At 41.7% G+C, this 25,037-nt stretch overlaps 1 long non-coding RNA gene across 1 annotated transcript; it reads right to left on the bottom strand.

The window, feature by feature from the left end:
* Positions 1-6,732: 6,732 nt before the first annotated feature.
* LOC141513076 (uncharacterized) lies at positions 6,733-23,499 on the bottom strand. The gene is made up of 4 exons (XR_012475696.1): positions 23,441-23,499; positions 20,808-21,257; positions 11,847-11,997; positions 6,733-6,945 (listed from the first exon to the last, which is right to left on the bottom strand). It is a non-coding gene; the product is annotated as an uncharacterized LOC141513076 (long non-coding RNA).
* Between the last annotated feature and the right edge of the window lie 1,538 nt (positions 23,500-25,037).

Genomic DNA, 25,037 nt, shown 5'->3' with positions numbered 1-25,037 from the left:
TTTGAAGATGAGAAAACTAAGGTGCTAAATTGTTATATGAACTGGTCATAATCACACAGTTAGGAAATGTTCAAGTCAAGAACTAAAACCAATTTCCAAACTTTAAGTGTAGTGCTGTATCATTTTAAACTTTGCCTTTAAATTGTCTTTTTTTTCTATATTGTCTTTAAACTTTCCCTTTCTCCCAAATATGCTGTGTCTTCCATCCTCCTAGTAACTCAGGTTTATAACTTTGGTGATATTCCTGTCCCTTTTCTCATCATTATCCCCATAATCTCTATTCATTTGACATCTCTCCCCAATTCTACTATCCCCCCCTCTCATTCATCTCCTTCCTTCTGTCCACATATTAGGCACTCACCATCTCATTGAACTCTTTCTAATAACTAATTAGTCTCCCTTATTTCTAGAGCAGTGGTATCAAACTTAAATAGAAACAGAGACCACTAAACCATACATAAGGATCTCTGTGGACTGTATATTGACGTAATTATAAAATGTAACATTATCTTTGTTTTATTCTATTTTAATTTTGTTAAATATTTTCCAATTAGTTTTTGATTTGGTCCAAGTCCACTTGAAATGCTGCTGGTGGGCTGCATGTTTGACATCTCTGTTCTAGATTTTTGCCCGTCCAATCCATCCTCCACATATCCAACATTATCATCTTCCTCAGACCTATCTATGTCTGTTACTTCCCTCCTCAGAAACCTTCAGTGAACTCTGGTGGTGTGATCACATAAAGTATAAACTCCTTAACTTGGCATTCAAAGCCCTTTGGATCTGATGTTTTGTTTTTATTCTCCTTTCCTGTTTAAGCCAGACCAACATCCATCTCCTCCCAACTTCTGTCTCTGTCTCCCTCCTCTCCCTCCTTATCTCTGTCTCATACCTTAAAGGGTTGGTGTGAGGATCAAATAGATAATATGATATAAAGCACCTTGAAAATTGTAAAGGGCTTATAAATGGTAGTGATATTAGTACTACTATTTTTTGAATAGCTATATACATGTTGTATCCTCTGATAGAATCAGTTTTTTCAAGTTGAGGTGGTTTTTGTTTTGTCTTTGTATCTCCAGTGCCTAGCACCATGATTTGCATATGGTAGGAGCTTAATAAATGAGTTGGCACAGTGATTTGCATATGGTAGGAGCCTAATAAATGTTATATTGACTCATTGCTTCAAATTTTAGGTTTTTCCCCTGCCCTTGGTATTAAAGCTGAAATCTCTCTCCACAGCTCCCTCCCCTTTGTCTGGGTTCTGACCTCTGAGGACATATAAAGTCAGTTCAAGCTTCTTCAGCTGAGAGTAATTCAACATTTATTAAAAGCTTACTGTTTTTACTGGAGAAGATGCAAAGTTAAGACTTGAGCCCCCTTCCTGTAGAGAAGTAAAACCTATGGGAGCTAGAATACAGGTGTACATTATCTTTCTGGATATTCTTTCCATCTGTGTCAATCCCAAACCCTGCATGCTGTGTCATCCTGTGTCAGCATTATCTCTAGCTTTCCATAAATCTTTCATAAAGGTGCTAGCCAGCATCTTTGACTCCTTCCTTTGAGGCTTGTAATAGTTCCGGATTCCAAGCTATCCTGCTGTTTCCTCCCACTCTTCCTCCATGACTAGCCCATCTTTCACACATGCCCTTGGTAATGCTTTTTATGCTTAGGAGGCAACCATGTGGCCCAATGGATAGATATGGAGTCACTATGCCTCGGACCTTGCCAGAGCCCCTCTTGTGAGACTGTTCCATTTTGTAGGACCCGATAGATCATGACTTCTACTACTTGGACTTTTCTATTCACTCCAATCAATTTTGCTAAGCAAAAATTGGCAAAAGGCAACCCCTGTCTTCATAGAGTTTACAATCTGATGAACTTTAAAGCAGCTGTGTCACCTCCATCCAATCCAGTGGATATTTCAATATTCACCAATAGCTATCCTCTTATCCCACTTCATTCACCAGACCAGCATCCAGGTCTTATGAGTCCTGTCCATGGTGCTCCTTGTTATGTCCCTTTGCAGGTGTTCAGGCAGAGACTGAATAGATTGTATGCTAGCTGGAATTTTTCCACCGAATGAGGAGATTGGATGTGATGACCTCCAAGGTCTTTTCTCATTTTTAAATTTTGTAAAGTTTCCCATCTGGTGGATCATTTTGGGCTGTCAGGCTGGGGTATTGTGAGGTATGTGTATGAGTGTATGAGGAAAAGGCTTGGGGGGGGTAGAAGGAGTATGTGTTTCAGCTTTAGGAGGAAGGAAATGCTTCTTGGGATACAGGTGGGAGACGCAGGTCCAAAGGGAGGGCTGTTCTGCAGTCCCCAATGTCTGATAGCACCCCTTCTCTTGTTCCTCCACTCTCTTCTCTCCGGCATTTTGGTGACTCACAGGGACGGGAAGCACGGTGTGGCACAAGGCTATTTCTGGGCTCTCAGGCTCCCAGGAAGCACTGCGGCCCGGACTACCTCCAACTGTGCTGTCAGTGTGCACCTCAGCCTGCCCGAGCTCCCCCACACACTCTATTCTTAGCACTGACGCTCTGGGAGACAGTCGATCTGGGTGTCTTGGACTTCAGGAGAGCGAGCTGTCAGATTTGGGGACTGGGGAAGTATTTTGGAGCTGGCTGTCTCTCGGCTCTATTCTTCCCCCTTTCTCTACCCTTCTACCCTCCTCTTCCCCTCCATTCCCAAGTTCATCATATCATGAGATAAAACTTTAGTGTTTGGGAGCAGGAAAGGTACTTCAGGAGAGGGACAGGAAGTAACAGTGGCCACTTTCATCAACTGGACAATTCTGCCATCTTGGAGAGACCAATTCCAATATCCATCTGGTTTATGATAGATGATTGATAGTTGTGAATTCTTAGCATGCAATTTGATTTGGAGAAAACTTTTCCCATAATAATTTTCAGAGCAAAATTTCCCAAGGATGGTTCAACCCCCTAAAGAAGGACACTCAGAGCGAGAGGCCTGGGCTCGCCTCTCTCAATGAGAGGGAGTGGGTTTTCAATGGAGTCCCAGAATTGCATACAAAATGACCCTCTGAAGGTTATCACATCCCATTCCCTGCTGTAGGCAGGACTAGCCTTCCTCTGTAACCCAGACGAATTGGGCAGGGATTGGAGAGGCAGCAGGGAAAGTAAGAGCAGAGGATGAGAGATTTTGAGTTGGAAGAGAGACCATAAGGGTTAGCCATCCTATACCCCATCTTTTAACAGATGAGGAAACTGAAGCCCCAGGTTGTGAATTAATTACCCACACAGTAAGAGTGGAAGAAGGTAGGATGAGAAGAGCACTACAAGTGGTCCCTTGGATTGCAAAGGGTTCCTAGCCCAAGAATGGGAAGGAAGATGATGTGAAATGAAGACTAATAAGTGAAATTGGAGCCAGAGTTTTGAGGGCTTTGAATGCAGCATCATGATATAGTGGGAAGAGAGCTGGCTCTTGGAATGAGGAGGGACCAGGTTCCAGGCTTCCCTTCCTGACTCTGTAACTTAGGGAAATTTCTCAGTATGACAGACAGTGCTTTAAGATTTCAGCTGTCTACATCCAAGAAAGCTAGAGCTCCTTTTTCTGATGAAATCACATACCTAGTTTAAACAAACAAAAAAAGTCACATTGAGCCCCAGGGAGATGTTGATCACGGAGTGGGACATGATTTTGTGAGTCATAGAGGCCAAAAAAATTCATCATTAAAAGGTCAACTTTGAGATACTCTTCATAACTTAGCCTCCTCTTACCTGACCAATCTCTTAATACTTTACTTCCTGACAAATGGGCAGCTGGGTGATGGGGTAGATGGCATTGGTCTTGGAATCAGGAACTCTTTTTCTTGAGTTCAAATCGGATACTTACTAGCTGTGTGACCATGGACAAGACACTTAACCCTGTTTGCCTCAGTTTTCTTATCTGTAAAATGATCTGCAGAAGGAAATGGCAAATCATTCCCCACTCTCTCTGCCACAAAAACACTAAATTGGGTCATGAATAGTCATATACAACTGAAATGACTGAATAACAACAATACTGATAAGTACCGGTCTCCTTACTGTTTCATAAACAAGACACTTCATCTCTTGGCTCCGAACATTTTCTCCATCACTCTCCCTCTTCTTCTTGGCCTATTGACTTCCAGGCTTTTCCCCTATGTTTCAACTAAAATCCTACTATCTATATCAGAGGTGGGAAACTTTTTTTTTTTCTGCAAAGGGCCATTTGGATATTTATAAAATCATTCACCTGCTATATCTGGTCAAACTAAAAAGTTCCTAGACTTATTGAATTTCTAGTCCTGCCTGCGGTTGCTGTGGCAGCACCATACTGTGTCCCATGAGCTGGACATTCCCTAGCCCTAGACTACAGGATCCTTCCTTGTTATTTTAGTGCCTGTCATTTCTTAATTATTTCCTATTTATCCTGTATATAGTTTACTTTCCAGATACTTATTTGTTGTCTTCACCATTAAATTGTAAGCTCCTTGAGGGCAGGGGCTATCGTTTGTCTCTTTGAATTACCAGTACTGAGTACATTGCTTAGAACATAGTACATTCTTAATGAATGTTGGTTGACTGACTGACTGACTGACTGTCTTTATTGACCCAGTCTGATGATTCTGGGGCAGCAGAATCTGTTAGGCTTATGCTGATAACATTTTCAGCTTGCCAGTACTTGAAGGAAAAAAGTAGCCTTTAATGAGATCTACATATGCATTAGGAAAATTAGGCAGGAGATATTCTGAAGGACAGCTTGGAGGAGGAAGAAACTGGTGGTAGGAAAGTCAGTCAGGAGGCGAGCAGGCTAAGCTAGATGTTGGCCAGGAACTTGGGTGGGAGCTGAGAATAGAAAGGAGAGGTGCTTCTTTGTGTTTCTTTCATCTTTTTTTTTCTCAGTGCCTTTGCTCAGACTGTGATGGCACACATCTGAGGAGGAGATGGTGTGGATTTGAAAAATAAAATGCATGAGATGATCCAGGAACAAATGTGAGTTGGTCCATCAGGAATCATTTTTTAAGTGTCTACTATGGACTGGGCATGGTGATGGGGGATACAAAGAAAGGCTAAAAAAACCCCAGTGGGTCCTACCCTTCCTGACACGTTAATTCCTGAGGTTTAGGGCTTTTTGAGGTTTTGGTCTTTGGACTTGTTTAAGCAAATATCACATAGTTTGTTCCAGTGCCTACCACACAGTCTGCTGCATTATAATAGAGTCGGAATAAATGAATTTAAGAATTCTCATTTGTAAATCACATGGTTACCTGGTGCATCTGCCCAAATAATAATAATAAAATAATAATAATGATAACAGTGGCATTTATATAGCCTTTACTTATATAAGGCACTGTATTTAAACTTCCAACAACACTAGAAGGCAGGCTATTTTTGTCTGCATTTTATAGATGAGGCAAACATTTGAGAGACCATTGAGGTTAAGGTAACTTATCCAGAGTCACATGGCTAGCTTGTGTATAACTGAGGCTGGATTTGGACTCAGATTTTCTTGATACCAGACCTGGTCACTGCACTACCTAGCTGCCCCTTATAAGCCCTGAGAGATACATCTCCCAAGCTTAGGCTCTCTGGTGATGTTGTAGGGGACCGTTTTCTTTGAAGAAATAAAGAGGAGTGGGCACAAGGAGGAGCCCTTGGGAAATTACAGACTAGAGCTGCAGTCTATAGTTAAATATACTTAAATTACCAATGGGCCTCTTTCCAGGATACCACTGCCACACCTGGATGACATTCCTTCTTCTCTTGTCTGCCTGCCGGTTGTGGGTGTTTTTGTGCAGGGAGGGGGCAGCCCTTCCTTTCAAATCCAGCTCACGTGGCCCAGCAATACTACCCTACCTCCGGAAATTATTTTGGTTGCTGTTGATGAGACCAAGGTTTTAGAGAGCATCAGGCCAAGAAGCACATTGAATTTCTTCATGCTTCCAAGAAGACTTTCCTGCTGTTGCCCCCCGTAGCACTAGATCCCCTAGGCCTGGCAGCTCTGGAAAGGAGTTCGTTCATCCAATTCCCGCCCATCAGCCGGGCAGCAGGTGCTGGACCCAACGCCAGCCAGGGTTTTGCTTCAGGCTGAGCAGTAAGCCATCTGGGGTGGGAGCACACATTTAATGATCCATGGACTCAGAAGAGAGGGATATTTTGGCTTCCGCTATTTTCCCAGAGAGGCAATGGGATCCAGTTGGGGCAGGGCACTTTGAAGCATTGAATTCTGACACCAAAGATCCTTCCTTCCTCCCCTTTCCTCTCCTTTTCTCTCAGGAGTCTGAGGCAACAGATGGAATAACTTAGAGACTGCCAGCCAGGCTACCCTGGGGAAACTTGTATTCATGAAGAGGGTGATAGAGGATAGGTCATGCGTGGCAGGGTTGAGGAAAGCCTGTGCCTATCCTTGCTCAGTTCACTGGGTGACCTTGGACAAGTTACATAGCATCATCGATTGTCAGCTTTCAAAGGGACCTCAGAGGCTATTTAATCCAACCCAGACCTGACCAAGAATCCCCTTTTCAACTATCATGATAAGTGAGCCAATCTTCCCTTGAAGTTTACTAGGAACCTATATTTTCCTGGGGCTGTCCAGATCACTTTCAGACAACTCTGATGGGAGGGAAGTATTGTTTTCTTTATATCAAATCTTCAGTCTGGTCATCTCTACCTTCTACTTGTTCTTAGTTCTGCCCTTCAAGGCCAGGCCTCCTCCACATGACACTAGTCACATACTTGGCTAGCCAGTTTTCCTCCCTCAGGTCTTCCCTTCTCCAGACTCACCTTTACCTCCTTCAGCTTGTCTTCATGAGGCATCATCTCAGGGGCCTCTGCTATCCTGGTTCTCCTCAGGATGTCCTTGATATTTCACTGTCTCTGGACTTCAATTTCCCCATCCAGTAAAGGAGAAGGTAGTAGACTAGATGAGAGATGTCAGACTCAAATTCACAGCCCCAGCCTGAATCATAAGAAATGGTAATTAGGAAATATTTAATAATATAAAATTAAAAAATATAACTGTGTTAATTTGTGGTTTTCTAAGTCAGTATGTACCTTACAGGGAACAATCCCTTTCTATTTGAGTTTGATACTACTGGGCTGGATAATAGGATCACAGATTTAGAGCCTCAAGCTTCTTGAGAAGTCATGTAGTTATAAAGAACTGACTTTGAATTCACCTCAGACATTTACTGCTTATGACACCTTGGGCAATTCATTTGACGCTCGCATTCTTGATTTTGAAGTTCAGCTGCATCCACTTGCTTCTCATTCAACTCCAGGTAATTATTATATTTCACTTCAACAGATGTTTATTATGTTTCTACTGTTCAAATGAGATAATAATTGTATAGCATTTGACATGTGTGGCACATATATTATATATAATATATATATATATATTATTAAATACATAGCACCACACAAGAACACAAAAACAAAAAGCAATATCCCTGCCTTCAAAGATGCAGAAGTTGAGAAGATGCAACATTTACACAGATGAACATAAAATAATTTAAGGAGTGAGTCTAGCAATTGGAGAAATAAGGAAAAGCTAGAAAATGGTACCCTTATTGAGTCTTGAAGAGAGCTAGGGATTCTGTGTAGAAGATAAGGGAGAAATGAGCATACTCCAAACATTCAAAAGCATGGATGTGGGAGATGATAAGTTGAGTTCTGGGGAATACCAAGTAGGAACATAGAATAACCTTAACTAAAACCAAAAAAAAAAAGGTCAGAGACAGATGGTGGAAGGCATTAAATACCAGCCTGGAGAGTTTGTATTTTATCCTTAAAGCAGTAGGGAACCAGTAAGATTTCTGAGCAGGGAAGTGACGTGGTCAGACTTATGCCTTAGGAGGATAATTTGACAGCCTTTAGAATGATGAGTAACTACAACTGAGGTAGTTAGTGTTATAGCTTTGGATGAAATGTCATTATGGCTGAAACTATGATACTGACTTTGTGATTAGAAAAAAGAACAATACAAGAACTCTTATGGAAGTAGGATTGGATAGACAAGAGAGCTGATAATAAAATATTTGGGGAGGGAGATGAGTTAATGTTTCCAAGGTTGTGAACCTAGTTGAAGGGAAGGATAGTAGAGCCTTCAATAGAAATATAGATATATTTGTAGGGTGAGTATATTTAGAGTAGTAGATAATGAATTCTATTTTGCATATACTGAGTTTGAGATTAAGTCATGACCAGCACTTTTGTGTCTAGATTTGGTACTTCTCCCCCCTCTCCAGTAGGACACCTCATTAGGATAACCTGCCCTCTCTTCCTTTGTGAACAGAAGTTTCTCTAGGGTAGACTAGTTGGCACATCTCAATTATTTCACCTGTTGGGACATTCTAGGGGCAATATCAAGAGTTTTGGAGAGATAATAGGTCTGGATACATAGATTTGAAAGTCTGTAAAAAGATAGTGATTGAATCCACAGGAGTTGTTGAAATTGCCACAAGAGTATAGAGAAGACATAGGCCACGTTTAGTAGAGGAGGATGAAGACGATACAGAAAAAGAAACTGAGAAAGATGGGGCCTCTTGGAAAAGCAGGAGAGAACAATGTCATAGATAGAAGAAAGAGAAAGAGAAGAGAGGGTGATTGGCATTGCCAGAAGTAGCAGAAAAATCAAGAAATGAGGACTGAGAAAAGATAATTGACTTTAGCAAGTAGGAGATCATTGGTGATCTTGCAGAGAACCCTTTGAATTGAGTAATGAGGTGGAAAACTAATCTCTCAGTAATCATTTGTTAAAGATGGTATGTCCCAGGTTCCAGGGTTAAGAAGACAAAAAAAGAACAGTTCGTGTTCTCAAGGAACTTGCATCTTTTCAAGGGACAACATGTACATATCGAAGTAGATAAAATGTGGTGGTGTTGTTTTTGTAAAAGACTTGTGAGTTCATTGATGTAAGGAGCTCCAGGTGGGGAAATTCCTTTAGCAGTACAGATCAGTCCCTTCTCTGCTATTTAGGGCCTTAGAGAGTTGCCTAAGGCAGCAGTGTCAAACTTAAATAGAAAACAGAGGCCACTAACCAGTACATAAGGATACCTGCTGATCTCTTTAGTTTATAATGTCATCTATGTTTTATTGTTTTGGGTTTTTTTAAGTTTGCTAAAATTTCCAAATTCTATTTTAATCTGGTTCAGGCTGTACTCTGGAGCTGGGTGTTTGATACCTCTAACCTAAGGAACTAAGAAGCTAAATAATTTATAGGAATCAGCCAGTATATGGCAGAAATAGAACTTGAACCCAGGACTTCTTGATTAGGAAGCCAGTTGCCAGTTCTCCATCCTTTATACCAAACTCTCTCATGATATAGATTGTATGCAAAGTTAAAAAGCAAGACATAATCATCAAGGGAAGGCAGTAGAGGCTGGAGACACTGAGAAAGGCCTCATGAAAGAGCTGGTAGATGATCTGAGCTTTGAAGATCCTAAGGATCACCCTCTCTTCTCTTTCTCTTTCTTCTATCTATGACATTGTTCTCTCCTGCTTTTCCAAGAGGACCCATCTTTCTCAGTTTCTTTTTCTGTATCGTCTTCATGCTCCTCTACTAAACGTGGCCTGTGTCTTCTCTCTTTATACTCTTGTGACAATTTCAACAACTCCTGTGGATTTAGTCACTATCTAAGTAAGAGGCCAGAGGTGAAGAGGGAATATATTCTAGACTTGGAAAGAACAGTATGTATGGAGATAGAGACTGGAGACAGAATGTCCTTTTGTAAGTGACAGCAAGGAGTTAGTTCAGTTTGCCTGGATTATAGAGTGCCTGAAGAAGAAAAAGTTTGTATTTTTTTCCCATTCTTTTCATTTTTTTCTTTTTTACTCTTTAGGGGGTGGTAGTAAAGATTAGATCTTGATGAATTATCCTGGTAGTTTGTTTCTAAAAGAAAAAAGAATTGTAGCACAATAACTTGAGAAATGAGAATCTCAGGATAGTGGGGAGGTTTGAGCAAATTCATTGACATCTGAGAAGGAGCCAGAAGATTAGGAGAGACTGAAAATGAGAGAACAGCAATGACTATGAGGATGAGTTCCCTTAGAAGACCATTCTAACTCTGACATTTTGAGTCAGTGGGTTTAAAAGAAAATGACTCTCACCATATGCACTCTTCTGTCTGATTTGTGTTATTCTGACATCTTTACTATCATCTTTAAGTTTGATATACAATTTTTTAGAATTTCTCTTTTTTATTTAATTTTTAATTTGTGAAATGAAACATTTTAATAACATAGTACAAATTATAAATCTACTATGCACAACTTGCTATTCCTTCCAAATTTACAACAAAATTATCGTGCACATTTTTTTGCTTCCCTCTCACTTCCTCCCCTAGTCCTAGAGATAGCTACCATTAAGACACAAATATATATGTACACATATATAGACATAAATTTATAATATTTATATACAATTGTTCTGTATTGATGTACCATTTTTAAATTAATTTACTGTGAAGTCACTCCCCCTTCCTTGATTTTTTCTTTTCTGCACTTCTTTACTGACTTTCTCAGGGACTCATCCCAACCTATAGCTCCTTGTGTCCACATGTGCCTGGGTTCCTTGTGCTTTGCCCTGAAAGATGATCCAGCCAGTGGTATTTACTTCCCCTTCCATGCTGAGAAGGCCAGTGTTTGCCCACCCTGGGTATGACAACCTTGCCTCCCTACCCCGATGTTAAGATGCATGGCGTGTGCACAAACGCACACGTGTGTGTGTGTGTGTGTGTGTGTGCTGGACTTGCTGGCCTCTTGCTGTTTGCTGCCTAACTATGCTGCCTTAGTTGTGCAGTCTGTCGTGCTTAGGGTCTTTCTTTGCCAAGCCCAGGCTGTCTTCAGTGCTCATCTCTCCATTTTTCACTTGGCTCCTAGGGCCACAATTCATCCTTGGAGCATGTGTTCTCCCTGTGATCCTCTTTTAGCTCAGAGACTTGTGCTAAGTCACAATTATCCCTTTGTCTTCTTGATCCTTTGATGATGAGAAAACATAACACCTACGTGTACGTGAGTTGGAGCTTCCAAAAAACAGACAAGTTATGCATCTCAGGCCTAGATCTTCAAGGATCAAGTCTTTCACCAAAGTCGATCTTATTTTAGTTGATTCAGTTATTAGTATTCCTTTTTCAGCAGTGAGGTGGCGTAGAGAATGAGAACACTGGACAATGAGTCAGAAAGACCTAAGTTCAAAACCTGATTCAGAAACTTAATAGTTTTATGGGCCTGAGCAAGTCAAGTCATATCTCTCAAATCCAATTTCCTCATCTGTAAAATGGAGATAACACCTGTTTCCCAGGATATTGTGAGGATCAAAAGAGATGACAGAGGTAACTTTGCAAACTTTAAAAACTATATAAATATTAGTTAGATATTATTGTCAATGTTGTCGATTGTAATATTATTGTCTTCTGGAACACTGCCTTCATGAATGCTACTCATTTTTTTGGTCTATCAGCATGTTTTGGGGCATAAAAGATAGACTGCTGCCCTTAGCATCAGTCAGTCAGTCAGTATAGAAGTCAATATAGAAGACAAGCACTTAGAATGTGCCAGGCTCATTGGAGATGCAAAGAAAGGCAAAAACATGGCAGAATTTGAGCTGGGTCTCTTAGGAAGCCAAGAGAAGAGGGGAGGAGCCGAGAGCATTATAGACTCAGGGAACAGTCAGTGAAAGACAAGAAATTGAGAGAAGGCTTCTCATGGGCAAAAAAAGGAGGCCAACATGGTTGGATCATTGTGTATGTAAAGGGAAATAAGGAGTGAAAGGGTAGGAAAGGATCCCATTTCAAAGTCAAACTGTTTAAAATTGATCTTGGCAGTAACATGAAGCTGGTGAAATTTATTGAATCATACCTATGCTTTTGATGCTAGTGCCTCCTAAGGAATCCTGTGTAGTTCCTGTTTGATATAGGTTTGCTTGCTGTCTCCTTTATTAGGTGGTGAGTTTCTGGAGGGTTGGATCCATTTTCACCTTTCTTTGTATCTCTGGGATGTAGCATAGTGCCTGGAAGATAATATAAGTTTAACAAATACTTGTTGATTTGACTAAGCAAAAGGTACGTTATCAACTGGGAGAGACTTGAATCACAGAAGTCAGCCAGAAGGCAATTGCAGCAGTCTAAGCAAGAGATGATGAGGATCTCATCCTCATCTGCATGGATAGAAAAGGACCTATATGAGGATTTTGTATACGTCAAAATAATATGACTTGATAACAGATTGGATATATGAGGTTAATGGAAGTGAAGAGTTGAGGATAACAATGAGATTTTGAACCTGAGTGGTTCCAAAGGTATAGAATAGTTCATTATTACAAACAAACTAACAAACCCAGAAGAAGACATCAATGACTACTGTTCTCTATGCCTGGTTTCCCATCAATATAATTTAATGGAAAAAATATATATATATATAAAGTATATCCTTGTTTGAAGGTATGAAAAGGAAATAGGCTTTTGCAAACATCCTATAGTATACTGCAGCTTTGCAATCATACCATTGATTGAAAGGTATAAAGAATTAAAATAAAAGAATACAAAATCCCTTGGTGCTTATTGTTTGATGACAATTTTAAAAAGCTTTTGAATAACTAGAACAAAATACAATCTAAAAGGGTATCCTTCCTACAAGTGCATTTGTCAGAATTATACCAGACTTTAGAAGAAGGAACAACTAAGATGATTTTGTTCAAACCTTTGATTTTTATTATCAATTGGGCATGAAACATACAGTTATATATATTCCCTAAAAATTTTCACCACTATCACCACCATTACTAGCAAAGACTTCAGATTGAAGGGAGATTCCCTATATATGATGAAGTCTTCCAGATGAATTTGGTTGAATCAAAGAACTTGGTCTAATCTGTCCAGATAGGGTTAAAAGAAGGTAGATGAAGTAGTGTCAGTTGTCCTATCAATTCTCGAAGTGTAGTCTGTGGATCTTGGCCGGGGGGAGGGGGGGGGGTCCTTGAGACCCTTTTATATACTAAGTTGATTTAATTTTGAATATAGTAAATATACACCACATACAATAAAAGCTCAATAATTTTTAAGAGTATGAAGGAATCCTGAAACTAAAAAAATTAGAGAACTGCTGTTCCAGCTGTATAATCAAATGTACAATTCATAGAGTTATTCCATCAGGAGACATATATTAGAAGCTACAGATAGCCAATAAGCTGAGCCCAGAGTTAAACCAGAGGAAAGTGGACTGAATTGCCTTGAGAAACTGTTCTTTTAATGACCCTTAAGCTTCACCTTGAAACAAAGACCCATCTTTGTGTATTTATTTTCAATTAAAGAGCATTTATTTTACCACCCCCATTTTTTAAAAAAAGGAAAAATGTAAAAAAAAAACTTTTGTGACAGATATGCATATTCAAGCAAAGCAAATGCCTTATATTGACCATGTTAAAAAATATGCTTCCTTCTGCAGAAGTACATTTAATTCCTCAGAATCATGATTGTCATTACAGTAATTAGTTATTTATCTTTACAGTGTGATGTTTTTGTCATATTTCTCCTGGTTCTGGTTACTTCACTCTGCATCAGTTCATAGGAATTTTCTCAGGTTTCTCTGAAAATCCATTCTTTTATAAACCTCTAATCTTGTGGGGATTTTGTATGGCTTTAAGTCATAAACATTATAGTCTTAAAAAGACTAGAACTGAGGATCTTCCAAAGGTCACAAAGGAGAAGTGTTTATATAGTGCAAGTGAATAGTCTACTACTGCTTGTTCATTTTTTTTTAGGTTTTTGCAAGGCAAATGGAGTTAATGGCTTGCCCAAGGCCACATGGCTAGGTAATTATTAAGTGTCTGAGACCGGATTTGAACCCAGGTACTCCTGACTCCAGGGCCTGTGCTTTATCCACTGCACCACCTAGCCGCCCCTACAGCTTGTTCTAATCAAGCAATTATGAAAGTGAAGAGGTATAAAGGTTGTTAACAGAAATAGAGAGGAGATAACCCATAGATAAGATGATATGAAGATGACCCCTAGCACATTGGGTGAAATCACCTTCTATAAAGGACAAGGACTACATCCCTTCCTTAATGTCCAGTATGGTGAACAGGAATCACATTCTGATCTTGCTTTACCTCTGCCAAATTATTTATCACTCTCTTCCCAACATGATCCACTCTTTCATTTAGTCTTTCAGTTACATATCCCTTGCTCATTTATACTTCCAAAACTCATTGCTCATTCTGCCCTGGAATGGCATTCTCTTCTGCCCTGTCTAGTGCTCCCTCCTGCCCCTCCATTCACAGAGGTTCAGATCAAATTATTTTTCCTCCGTGAAGTTTTTAATACTTTACATCCACACCACATCTTAACAAGCATCCCTTAAGTTTCAGACACTTTACTGAACACTTCCATACTTAGAAATGACAAGTTGTTTATTGCTTTCCCTCCTCTCTTCCCTTTATTCCAACCTCCTACCCTCAATAGACAACAACCAGACTCTGTTGGACTACTGGTATAAACTTGTGGTGAACCTTGGAGACCTACCTGGGCCAAATCCAACTGCTCCTTCTCTGTTCTTCATTCTCAAGGAAATTATGGATGTATTATTTTATTTGTACATCAATTTTTGTGGACGTATTCTCCTACTTTACTGTGTGAGGTCTTCAGGAGCAGGGACTGTCTTCTACCTTTCTTTGAGTACCTAGCTCTTAGCATAATAGGCAATTAAAGTATTGTCTGTCTCCTTTGTCTTTCGTCACTCACAGATCAATTAATGCTCCCTTGGGCAATCTTTGACTCCCCACCTCTCCCATCTCTACCAGTTTTTGCCAACAAAAATTTTTTCTCTTTTTCCATCAGATTTCCAGTCAAATGCCCTATTACAAATCCTTTGACGTCTTAAGGAGATGAATCAGAGGATCTGGAGAACACTTGGGCACAGTGAAAGCTCTCTAGTCAGTCAACAGGCATTAATTAAGTGCTCCCTGGGCATCGTGCCAACTCTGGTGAGATGCACAAACAGCACCTGTCCTCATAGAGCTCACATTTTAGGGAGGAGAGAAAATATGTAATAATTTAAGAATAACGAGATGGTTACAATAGAGTAGTAGTTTAAAGGTTATCTCAAAGCAAAAAGCCTCCTGTGGAAGATGGCTCTGGACTGAGACCTCTAGGAAGCCAGGTAAGCCAGGAAAATGGAGGCGCTGAGACATGGAAGACAGCCATTATCAAGACCCTGAGATGGGGATGGTATCATGTGTAGGGAATAAAGTGTAAGAAATCTGGACAAAGAGGAAAGTTCCACGTTATGAAGAACTTAAAATATTAATTAGAGGAGGATTTTATATTTGGTCCTGAATGTAATAGGGAGTCACAGAAGTTTATAGGGTGAAGATATGGTCAGACCCAAGTTTTAGGGAAGTAACTGGCAACTGAGTGGCAGATGGACAGAGATGGAAACCAGTTAAGAAGTAATGAGGACTTCCACAAGTGTTGTGGTTATGTGGACGGAGAGAATGGGATAAATGGGGATACGTTGTGAAGGTCAAAACATCAAGATTTGGCAACTGAATGGCTATTCTAAGTGAGTGAGAGTGAGGAGTTGAAGAGGGCATAGAGATTTTTGAACTTGAGTGACTGAGAGGATGGCGGTATTCTGGAGAATAATAGGAAAGTCTTCCTCAGGACATCATAGCTGTATCTTAACAGATTCTGAGGATTCCTATACCAAATCTGTTGCTTTTTAGCAAAGTTAGACCCCCTAGTTGTCCCAATTCCCACTCTCACTCCCTTTAAAACGGACTTTTTTTTTACATTATCTACATTACTGTCTGTATTGCTTCCCCTTCAGAGAACCAAACTGTATAATCAATAAATAAAAAAGGGAGAAAGGAAAGGAAGAGGGAGGGGGAGGCACTTAGCCAGTCAACCAATCAACGACCAATCAACATGTCAAATAAAAATCTGACTTCAAATATAATGTTCCACACCCAGGAATTCCCATCTCTGCAAAGGAACAGAGAAGGGTGGGGCCAGGTTTAGTCTTTTGGGCTTTTTTTTTCAGTATTCAGATTTTGTTGTTGTTCTTTCCAATTATGTTCTTCTAACCATTTTTATATCATTTATCCGACTCTGCTTATTTTATTTTACATCAGTTCATTTAAGTCTTTCCACCCTTCTCTGATTGTTATTTCTTACAGCACAGTAATATTCTATTACATTCATATGCCACAATTTGTTTAGTCATTCTCCAATCAATGAGCATTGGTTTTGTTTCTGGTTCTTTGCTACCATATAAAGAGCTGCTATAAATATTTTGGTGTATGTGGAATCTTTTTTTTTGTTATTGTTATTGGCATCCTTGGGGTAGGAACTCTGGGTCAGAGGGATTGGATATTTTAGTTATTTTATTATCATAATTCCAGATTGCTTTACAGTATGGTTATAGCAATTTACAAATCCACCAATAATGAATTAGTGTACCTTTTTTCCCTACAACTTTCTCCCCCCCCATTCCCATCTTCTGTCATCTTTGCCAGTGCCTACATGTAGAAGAAGAAAAGGGTTACATTTTTTAAAAGAAATTTGATATGACAAAAACCATTAGCATTGACCTGTAAGTCATGGAAGTGCTTACAAATCTTGAGAATCTACATAAAAGATTTGGTCTATTGTATATTGATCATCCTCTTTAAAAAAAAATTGAGACAGCCTATTCAAAACACTCTTCAGAGTGTTTAAAGCACATTATAAATACTAGCTATTTGTGTTACTGTATAATTTCTAAATATGTTCCTCTCCTCAATGATCCCTCCCAAAGGGTGACAAAGAAAAAGCTGAGCAAAACAAACACAGCAACCTGTTTGACAATGTATGGGGTATTCTAATGCAAATAGTCCCCCATCTGAAATGCAAGATGGGAGGCTCATTTTTCATGTCTTATTTAGGTCCATGACTATCTTTAAAGTTACACAGTTTGGCTTTGTTTTATTGAAATCTTTTGTTTACATTATTAAAGTCATTGTTTATGTTGTTTTTCTAGTTCTGCTTACCTCAGTCCATATTAGTTAATACAAAACTTACTCACTTTTCTTTTGAATTTCTTATATTCATCATTTGTTATATGGTGAAATATCATTCATATGCTCCAATGTCTCAGCCATTCTTAAATTAATGAGTACTCACTTTATTCCTAATTTTAGGTTTTGGATTTTTGCTTTCGCAAAAACTGTTAATATTTTGACATATATGGGAACTGTCTTTGCCCTTCTATATATATATGTCAAACACTCAGAACACTAGGTCAAAGGGTATTTTAGTTTAGTCACTTGTTTAGCATAATTCCAAATTGTACTCCAGAATAATTGGAGCAAGCCACAACCCTACAGTTTTTTAGTTAAGTGAATCTAGCTTCCCATATTCCCTACCACATTGCCTATTTCTGTCTTTTGTCAGCTTTCCAGTTTTTCTGTGTGAGAGATGAAAACTCAGAGTTGTTTTAATTTGTATTATTATTTTTGAAGTAATTTTCCACTGCTTGTCATTAAGTTTGTACTTATTTTGAAATTTTTTTGCTTGTATCTTTTGCTAATCTCTTGGGAAATAACGTTTACATTTTCTTTTAACCTATTTGATAGATAGATTTTTAGTAGTTTGATTTTTTTCTCCTTTATTTAATCACAAACTTTTTCTTTGGTATTTTATCAGTTGACATGTACTGTTGCTTTAGCCAAGCTACAGGTTAAATGTGCTTTTGGGGCCTTGCCAGGGACTTAGTCTTCGTTTGTAACATTGTTTCTTTTGGAAAATATGTCCTAAATTCCAAACAGCTTCTTCCGTAAAGAATTTTTGGATTACTTGTTTGTAAATTGGGAAGATGCCTATATTTTAGAGGGCTCATGTTGGAACATCCATATGAATTAAATCATAGCCCTGTCAAAGTATCAAAGTCAATGTCTTATCTGCCAGCTAAAAATCTAAGTTTCTTGTTGACTAACCAGGGAGCATGTCTGACACATCCCCATGTATCTTCTGCAAATACCAGGCTAGTTTAGGTGATAACAACAGCAACAATAATAATGATAAAAAATTGTTGATATTCAGACATGTCCAACTCTTTCTTTTTTATGACTTCATGGACTGTTGCGGGCTAATGCTATCCATAGAATTTTCTTGGCAAAGATACTGGAGTGGTTTTTTCAACAGCTAATTTTATAGATGAGAAAATTGAGACAAATAGTAAGATTAAGTAACTTGCCAGGATCACATAGCTATTAAGTGTCTAAAGTCAAATTTGAATTCAGGACTGGTGCTCTATTCACTGAAACACCTGGCTGTCATAATAAATATATACAGTGGTTTATATGGTGATTTAAGGTTTGCAATGTATTTCATGTAGGCTGCCTTATTTGATCTCATTTTCAAGGTGTTGAGAAATGATTAGGCATTGAGGTAATGGGATCTACTGCTTTAATGGATGGAATGTTGACTTGAACTATATTTTTATATACTCAGCTAACAGTGACTCTGGGCAAGCCATTTTTATTCTCTTTGAACCCATTTCTTCATCTGTAAAAATAAGGGGATTGGATGATCACATAATGATCCCTTCTATCTCCAAATCTATGAGCTTGTGAACCATAGTTGTTCATCAGCCAAGATCTCCATGGCCTCAGTCCTTCCCATAGAAAGTAAAGAGCAGTGATTCTTAACCTACCCTCCAAGGGGTTCTTGGGTTGATTTCAAGCAGGGTCTAGGAATTTGCTTAGTAAAAACTTAAATTTTGACTTTCACTAATTGAAATTTAGCATTTTCTTCAGTTCCCTAAAAATATGACTGAGACAGTGTCCAGACTTCTCCAGACTCCAACTCTCTGACAGCACAGTTAAATCCTCTTCCTCCTGAGCCTGATGCCTCCCCAGTCAAGACTTCCCACTCCTTCAGCCGCACTGGTTTGCCAGCCACCATTGCTAAACATTTTGTCCATATTCTCTACCGCTTCATTAGCTTTGGGGAAACAACCTCACCCACTATTTAAAGATTCTTAAATAAGAAGGTCCTGAAGTTTTGATAACTTTGTTTTTCTAAACTTGATGGCTACTGTAGCTGGAGTTGCAGCCTGCAATCCAAACCTAGAGTGGGGGTGGGTAAAAGTTCAGCTAATACCCTTAAAAATATCCCTTGTCTTTGGCACTTCCAAGTTTTGACCCAGATCAGTCAGAGGCCATTGAGTGCTTGCAATGTCTGAAAAGTTTGTTTAGTTCCCCGGGCCTCTCGATGCAGAGAAGCCGAGAGGAGCCAGTGACCTCATCAACTTGAGCTCAAGCCCAGCCTTTTCAAGTTAGCCTGACCCGGGTCTTACCAGCCCTCCTAGGACGAATCGAAGGAGCCAAGTACCTTCCCCTTCACACTGTGGTTATCGCCCCCCCCCCCCCCCCCGAAATCAAATAGTGTACACAGCACCCTGTAAAACTGCTTCCTTGTGGGCTTGAGTGTGCTTGTTAAGTAAACATCCTCCTATGTTTTTGGAACCAAATTCATTTCTGTTTCCTGGTCATCCCATTTGTTGTTTTTCCCCCCCCTCCTCTGATGTCAACTCCAAGCAAAAAAGTGAGATTAATGGAAGAGAAACCCAAATTTGGGAAGCAATACATGACATGAGCATTTTTATCTTACCAAAAATTGCCAGGGAAAGCTGAGAGGGCATGGGAAAAGCACCGTATGTGATTGTGATCTATTTTTGGTTGGAACCTGTGATTTCCTTGGTCTAAGTCACTTCTAGTGTGGAAACTCCCACCCCTCAAACAAGCAATGAGTATTCATTAAGCACCGACACTCTGGATAGAAAGACAGAAATGAAACCATCCTGAGCAGAGCAGCAACTTCTTCAAGACTAAAGAGCTTTAGAGAAGAGTTGGGGGCTTGGTGCTGAGAAGTTAAGTGATTTGCCAATGGAAATACTCTCTAAGTCCCTGGTTTCTCATCTGTAAAATGAAGCACTTCACTAGTCCCTTTCCAGGTTGAAGTACAAGACGTTATAGTTGTCAGAGGTTGGTGTGAGGGATAGTTCACATCACTCTGCCTCTCCCTGTGCATATTTGGATAAAAAACAAAAAACAAAATCTTCCATCTATTATTATAATACCTTGCGAGTCATAACTCATTTGATAAAGTCTGGGGACCTGAGTCAACGTCTGTAATAATTTTTTCTTTTTGCTAATTTGTAAATGTTCATGTGTGCTCCTGATAGCCTGAAAGGTATCTGGGTCTGTCTGCTTGCATCTCTTTTTTGCCTCTGTGTCTGGAAGCCCCCTCCGCTGTTCCCCCACCCCATCCGAGTCTCTTGTGAACCATTTGTCTTTTTTCTCTTTCTTGGTCTTTTCCTGTTCCTTCCTCCCACCTATGACATACCCATCACTATGGCAATAAGACCGCTGCATCCCTGAGGTTGTGAGGGGGGGGTGATGGCTGTAGTCTTGATGGACCTTTCTCTCTCCAATGTCCCCCTCCCCTCCCCACCCTGCTTTTAGTTTTCCCTCCTAAAACAGGAGGCTCTCTGGCAGAGCTAAAAGTCTTTTGTTTATTTGATCCTGGGCTCTTGGATAAATCAGGAATGTCCTGATGTGAACTCCGGCATGTTTTTCTTCCATGGAGGAAGAAGCAGAAACATATGGGATTTAAATGGGCAGGCGACCACTCAGGGGGAACCGGTTTGGCCGCCACCAAGGCCTTGCTCATTCTGGTCGTCAGACCAGTGGGTGATGCCTTTATTGGCTGCCTCTACCCTGGAGCCCAGAAGGTGCTAATTTGGAGCATTTCCTCCCACTGAGGACCTGGCACAGAATACCTGGGCTTCTTCTGGAACCCCGTGGGGCTGAGATTAATTTCCATGTGGTCCTTGTTTCTGCTCGAGCGAGATTCCTAAGCTTCTCAACCTCCTCCCCAAAGGATGATCACTTAGGCTGGAGTCATCAGCAGGAGAAGGTTCTGGCCAGCGTCCGGCATGGGGTGGTCTGGGGCAGCAGCCGGTTGATCCCTTTCTTTGGCTTTCAGAGAGTGACAGGAAAGGAAGACTCAGCTAAGACCAGAAGCACTCCCTGTCCCCCTGCGTCTCCAACTCCATCCACTTTCTCTCTTTTCACAGTGTCTCTGAAAACAGTAGTCAGTTAAACAGAATCCAAATGAGCTTGTCTGTGATTATCCGTCCACAGAGATATTCTCATGACTTCAGATTAGCACTGGGCAGGGAGAGATCAACTGTTGAGCTGCCAGTCCGGAAAGGGTTAATGTCATATCCCTAGAGGGCAGAAGATGGTGGCATTAGTCAGGGCTGGGCTGGGGCATATTCTGGCAACCAGGGGTTAATGAACTTGATTAAGCATATTAATCAATGTAGTGCTCTTTTTTTTTTTATTGGGGATGGGCTGGGGACATGTCAGCAGGCAGAACTGGAGTGGGGAGAGGGCCCCTTGGTGTGGGCTCATTTTTCATAGCTGCTCTCTCCGGTCCAGAGGAGAACCCCACAGAAGCCTACTTCTAACTTAAACCTGCTTGTTCTGATGCTTTGCTGCCCCTCAGGCCTTCCGAAGAACTTTTCTCAGGAACATATGACTCAGCAGTTGAATTCCCTGGGGGACAGAGGCCCCTGAAGTTAGAGTCCACACCTCTGGAACTTGGCACCTGATCCTGGAGGACAGAGGGGTAAGTCTGCTTCATTTTGGATTCCTCAGGCTGCACCCCGGATCCCTGGCAGAAGCCCCCATGGTGGGAGGTAGGGGGTAATCTCAGACATCAGATGATCAAGTGGGGCTTGAGGTTCTCGCTTCTTATGGGGCCAGGCCCAACCTAAGCCTGAAAAATCTAGAGTGAGGTAGAGAGGAGCCTGGGTTCAGGGAAAAGCCCAGCCCCAGACATTCCCTGTGACCCCTCCATAGCAGAAATGGTTAATGTGATGGTGGTCATAGGGTGGTAACTACTTGAGTTTTAAGGACTCCAAAAGATGATATGATAAGACATTTGGCTGAGCCCTGGGGACTCAGTTAAGCAAAGCTCTGCAGAGAGAGGGGCCTCAGGGGAGTAGGTGAGCCTGCTGAGACTCCTGGGGTCTCAAAGCATCCAAGGTGGTAGAGTGTCGATGGACCACCTAAAAAGTGTGGCCAAGGAAGCAAAGTATAGGCCCAACTTTTTTTTTTGTCTTGTTTGACCAGCCTTGGCACTGCCCCCCCCCTCCCTGGCTCTCCAGGGGAAAGCTGCAATTCTGCTATTGCAACACAGGGAGCAGACTGGAGAATTTAGATCTGCGTCACACAGCTCAGAGAGAGAGAGAGAGGGAGAGAGAGAAAGAGAGAGAGAGAGAGAGAGAGAGAGAGAGAGAGAGAGAGAGAGAGAGAGAGAGCACTTCAACGATAGGTCTGTTAGCAACAGCCCTGCTGCTGCAGCAGAGAGAGAGAAAGAGAGAGAGAGAGAGAGAGAGAGAGAGAGAGAGAGAGAGAGAGAGAGAGAGAGAAAGAAAGTAATATCAACAGTGGTTCTAGGTTCTGCCAACCCACTTGCGAAGCTTTCAGAGATGTATCGGGGACATCGCAGCCCCTGGGAACTCAGGCAGAGAAGATGATATTCAAGGTGGTATGGGTGGCTCTTTGGGGAAGGAGGTTTTTTGTGGGGGGGCAGAGGTTGTGGGGCAATGATAGGTTTCACTGGGGACAAAATTCTGGAACATTCTGTCCTGCGACACCATACGGCAGGTTGGATGGAGAGCCGGGACTGCGCAGGAGGCGATAGGCAGTTGTGATGGGCTCCAAGACTCGGTGGTGCGTACCCCCTTCTTCCCCCACGTACGTATGTTCTGGGATTGGGGGCGATTCTTCTCTGGAGGAGGGTACTTTCACTCCTAGAGTCTCTTTTCTCTTGATTTTGACTATTTCCCTTTCCCAAAGGGAATTTTTCCCACTTTAATTTTCATTCTCCTTAGTGTTAGTTCAGACTGACATGGGTCATGAGGAAGGGAACAGACCTACCCCCCTGGGCTCCTACCTTTATATACCTTTAGCCCCAAAGGAGACCCCATCCTTTAGGATGAACAGATGACCCAGGCTAGTTTGGTGTCTTTCTATCTGTCAATCAACAGAGTTGTGATGTAGAAATTTTGGGGGGGTGGTCAAGGAAAGAAGAGAAGGGACAACTTCCTTAGGGGCTCCCTTTCTTAAGGTTTAGCTATGGTGGGGATCATCAGGGTTTGGGTGGAGTTGGAAAGTGGGGTGGGACCCGGGTGCCCTGTGGGGGGAGGACTGAGGCTGGGCAAGGTTTGTGACTGCGTAGCTGGGGGAGCAGAGTGGTGAGTGGTGACGCAGTCGTGGGTCCGGGGCACCGAGACTCCCTGAGCCTGCCGAGCCCGGCTGAGAGGGTTAAGGATGAGCTGAGAGGGGGAAGCCAGCGTTTAGAGATTAAATGTCATCCTTCTGGCGTTGCAAACTTGTTTACCTTGCATTCTCTGTGTCTCCATGTTGGCATCTCTCCAGTTCCCATGTGATGGCCTTCCCTGTACTGCTGCATCATTAACTAAGTGGCAGGGCCGGCCCTTCATTGGCCGGGGAGGGCTCAGGCTCCAGACATTTCCTCCCATTGGTGAGAAGGGGGATGGCAGGTGAAAAGCTCTTTGGGATTGGCTGAGGGCTGGGTATCAAATCTGAATTTCCATTTCACTGGAGAAATAAAGGGGGGTAGGGTGGTGATAATGGTTGGAGTGTGGAGGGGGGGGCGCTGAACAATTCTGATCTCTAGCAGCTCTTTAGGGGGTGTGTGGGCAGCAGTGCCCGGGATGCTCCGGGACTGGCAAGGCTGGCTTGTTAGCCGTCTAGGTGTAAGAGCAGCTTGCAGTTATTCGAACTTTTTAAAATTTTTTTTTTTTCCTCTGGAGGGGGAAGAAGCATTGATTTTAGGCATGAGGGGTGGCAGACAGAAGAAAAGCTGCCTGGGCTTACTTGATTTCAAAAGAGGGAGTTTCCAGCTGTCACCGGCCGCACCTTGGTGTTGCAGCAACTCCCCTGGAAATGCGTGGGCAAGGTAGGGCTGCGGCTGCTGACTCCTGGGGCTGCCTCCAGACTGTTCCCTAGGGACCAGAGATTTGCATCAATGGCCAGAGAGAGCCCTATGGGTCCTCTGGGGCCGGTGGGGGGCCAACCTCTGGGCTTGAAGGACTTGTCTTCCTTAGATCTGTCTGTGGGTGGGTGGGCAGGGAGAGGAAAGATATGAAAGGAATGACGACACCAGAATGGTTGCTCATGCACTTGCCCACTTGGGTGGGCTTTCCAGAAGAGTTGATAGAAGAAAGAGTTTTCTGCCTAGTCCCACCTCAGGGGAAAATAATTGGGAGAGAAAAACTAGGGCAGCAGCTATTGGATTTTGGGGGAAGCAGGAGTTGTGGGGGGGAAGACCTGACAAAGATATGTTTATAGGGATCTCTATCCTTCAAGTTTACCATAGATGTTTAGGTAAGGAATAGACCCCTTAACCAGCTCTCCTCCCCCCAGCACACCATCCAAATGGTCTTCCTCAGTCCTCCCTGGCCACCCTTCTTCTCATTCACCATCTGCACTTTGACCAAGGGCTCATGTCACCGCATTTCTTATGTAACTGTTATGTGCCTTCTTTTATCCGCTGGTGTGCCCTCCAACCCCCCCCCCATCCCCTCAGGGTCCAGAAACACAGAAGAAAAGCTCTGACTGAGGGAGAAATTAATAAACAGTGTTGCTAACCAGTCCCTGAAAGGTTGCGCAGTCAGCAACACCGGATGGATGGGAGGACAGACAGACTCTACTCTGCCCCTGTCTTCAGTCTTTGTCACCAATGGTTTCCTGGGAACATTTGTCCAGAGATAGAGTGGTACCTTCCAGTTTTCTTCTGTAACTCAAGTCATTTGGGTGGGAAATTTTCCAAAGAAAAAGGTACGGTGACTAAAAAAACAAAAAAATTTTTAAGAGGTGGGGGTTGGACGGAATGGCCCTCTCAGGTCATCATCCCTTTTCTTTCCCTCATGCTTTTTTAGTGTTTGTCTTTGGGTTCACAGCGTTCTTTACCG

The sequence above is a fragment of the Macrotis lagotis genome, chromosome 2, assembly GCF_037893015.1.
Source record: "Macrotis lagotis isolate mMagLag1 chromosome 2, bilby.v1.9.chrom.fasta, whole genome shotgun sequence".
In the NCBI taxonomy this organism is placed as follows: domain Eukaryota; kingdom Metazoa; phylum Chordata; class Mammalia; order Peramelemorphia; family Peramelidae; genus Macrotis; species Macrotis lagotis.
Note: the sequence above shows the minus strand (reverse complement) of the source record. Positions and strands in the feature narration are given on the sequence as shown.